Source organism: Peromyscus leucopus, chromosome X (genome assembly GCF_004664715.2).
Source record: "Peromyscus leucopus breed LL Stock chromosome X, UCI_PerLeu_2.1, whole genome shotgun sequence".
In the NCBI taxonomy this organism is placed as follows: domain Eukaryota; kingdom Metazoa; phylum Chordata; class Mammalia; order Rodentia; family Cricetidae; genus Peromyscus; species Peromyscus leucopus.
In genome coordinates, this window is record NC_051083.1 from 47,522,446 (window position 1) to 47,525,567 (window position 3,122).

The 3,122-nt window shown below is 40.2% G+C and overlaps 1 pseudogene; it reads left to right on the forward strand.

The window, feature by feature from the left end:
• The first annotated feature begins 204 nt into the window (after positions 1–204).
• Positions 205–2,759, forward strand: LOC114683584 (annotated as a pseudogene).
• Positions 2,760–3,122: the final 363 nt, after the last annotated feature.

The following is a 3,122-nucleotide window of genomic DNA, read 5'->3' on the forward strand; positions in this document are numbered from 1 at the left end:
CAATATTTGCCTAACAGAACTTCTTTTGCTGAAGGTGTTTCCTGCCTTTTTGTGACTCCATCTACTGTCAGCATTTCCTGTAACTAGGAAGAACATTTGTGATCCAGTCATCTTCCAAATGGATTTCCTCACTCACAATACGCAGAGGGTAAAAACTTAAAGCTAGTCTTATGGAGGCTTTCAGATTGGGTCTTTATGACCCACATGCATCCATTCCATGACTTTCAGACCTGGGCAGCACCCAATCCTGCCAGGCTAGCTCACTTACTGGGCACAGCAGCAATCTCCATCCTGTTCCCTGTTCTGCTTCAAAGCACCCTGCTTCGGCAGCCCACCACTTCAGATCTGCTTTGGCAAGGAAGAACTCACGGACAGTGGAGGTACCCAAGCCACCATCAACTGTAAACTCATCTTGCTGATATAACTTCCCAAGTCGTACTGCTACTGTCTTCTTCCAGTTAGAAAGCACATTCCAGAGAAGACTCTGGAGCCTGGGGAGCAGTGGGTAGCTATTAAGGAAGGTTTCCTGGCAAGGGGAATACAGTTCCCTCAAACCTTCAGAATGGGCATTAGCAATGACATTGTCCACATGCTTAGTAACTAAATGAATTCTCCTCCTTCCTTTCTGCTAAATGACACAGCAGGGGTCCTCAGGGTATGAGTTTTTTTTTTATTTTATTTAACTTTTTTTTCATTTATTTTACATACCGACCACAGTTTCCCCCTCCCCCCATCTCCTCCCATTCCCTCACCCCCACGACTCCCATCTACCATCCACTCTTCCTCTGACTCCATCCAGAAAGGGACAGGCCTCCCATGGGTTTGAACAAAGTATAGTACATCAAGTTGAGGCAGGATGGAGCTCCTCCCCCTGCATCAAGGCTGGGCTAGGCATCCCAGCATGAGGAACAGGTTCCCAAAAGCTGGTTCATGCACCAGGGACAGACAGGTCCTGATTCCACTGCTAGGAGTGTTACAAACAGACTACCTACGCAACTGTCACACACATGCTGAGGGCCTAGGTCAGTCCTATGCAGGCTCCCCAATGCTACCTCTAAAAATTGGAACTAAGAGAAGGTTCAAAGATGTTGTCTGATAGTATCAATATGGAGTGTAGTTTTGTGTCAGGATATTTTTTCTTTTAGTTTCACTGAAATGAAGTAAATTACATAAATGTGAAATTTTGAGTAAGAGATGTGTAAAAATCAGAAACATCTGTGTTTCCACCTATTTTACACAGACATTTTGGATCTGTGGTACTGAGAAAATAATTCAGGGTCTCACACATGTTAGTTAATCACTGTACTGCTGGGATATTCCCAACCTGGTTACGTATAGATTTTGAAGGTCATTTACCCTATGGCTTTATTTTTAAAATACGCATAACTTTCTTCAAAAATGTGCACATTTCAAAAACATGTACAAAGAAGAATGATAGTGTACCTACTCAGTTGATCTCCTAGGGGTGCTTTTTATGGAGTGTACCATTATGTTCACATCTCTTTCATTACACATACCAAGATATTTATATATGTCAAGTATATTATTATTTAGAATGTATTTGCTACGTGTATTTTTTAAAATTTTGTTCTTTCAGCAGGTGATATAGAAGTGTTCAATTTGTAATAGTTATGAAACATTCTGCTACAATTCTCTAGAAAGGACAATTAATTTGAGTATTGTTCTACTTATTACTTTCTTTTAAGTTATTAATAATGTTGATATATTATAAACAGAGGTGAAATAGGTATCATCTTGCAAATGATATTGCAAACTCTTATGTCCCTATTAATTCCAAGCATTGAAATTCTTAGTCAGCAAACAAACCTTTTAGCATTTGATGGATTTTATGACATTATTGTCCAAAATATCTTAAAGTGGTTACTTCTGCTACACTTGGATTTCCAGGCTTCTTTCTTACCTACAGTGTGTTGACCCATAATATATACATAGACTGCTTAAATACAACTTTGAGACAGCAGGGACAAAGTATGAGCACTCAGTGCTTTATAAACCATGACATATTCTATTTTTCCCCTTCTGTGTGTTCCTAGCTTGACACTAAACTTCTTCAATCTCATCTTCAGATTTGCTGTGGGAAAGAAGTGTATCTTCAAACTGAGCAGACTCATTTGTGGCCGATCAGCTTTGCTGTTTGAAATAGCCCATTCGAGCAGCTGGTGCTGGCACATGTGGAAATTTGACAATAACGTTTGTGATTTTTGGGGGGGAACTCTGGGAAGCTTATTACCCTCAAGAGTTTAACATCTCTGGGTCTGTGATCAGGAGGCTGGTGCACAGCCCTACCAACTCCACATGGGCCATTTCACCTGAATTTCAGTGTGCCCGGAAACTGATAGTGTGCACCATTTTGATGAAACCTACAACTCCTTATTTTCAGTGCAGTGGCCATTAAGATCAGCTGCATGAAAGATCCATTTGTTGACATGCAGATATTTTTATACAAGATCTATGCTTTAGTTTTGTCTGTTAGCAGCCTTTGCACCTTTGTTCCTGTATGCTGGAACTATGTTGTAGACTTTTATGGCCAAATCATACTTTTTTTTCCATCCACCTTTCCTGGTAAGAAAGATGTTCTGATAAAGAAACACTACACTGCTGTGTTCCCACTAGGGGTCCTGACAACTACCATCTCACTCTTGCGTGCTATTATGTTCCTCTTTGAGATTAAATGTTTGACACCACAGAGTGAAGTGAAGGTCCACTGTGCTTCCAAAATGATCGTTCAAAAGGTCTGAGGTGAGGACTCTGGCATTTGTAACACCTGCCAGAAGGTTCCTTAAAGAAATTTTGTAGATGCACACATTACTAATATAGTTATCAACTCATTCTAAATAAACATCAACTTGGTTTCTGTGGTATGTCTCAAGCTTGTATCTTCTACTGTCAGATGTGTTTCTTTCTTTCAAGGTGTTCACATACTAAAGTCTGCTGGCCATGATCATGTGCTCAGATACTGCCAACAATCTATGGCAGGGAAAAGGACTGATGAAATGTAAATAGCATAAATCAAAAGGCCTGACATTAAGGTGAGAGGTTTGCAGTTAAACTGAAAAATGACACACAGGAATGTAGTCATGTCTTCAGGTTGGAAACATTTA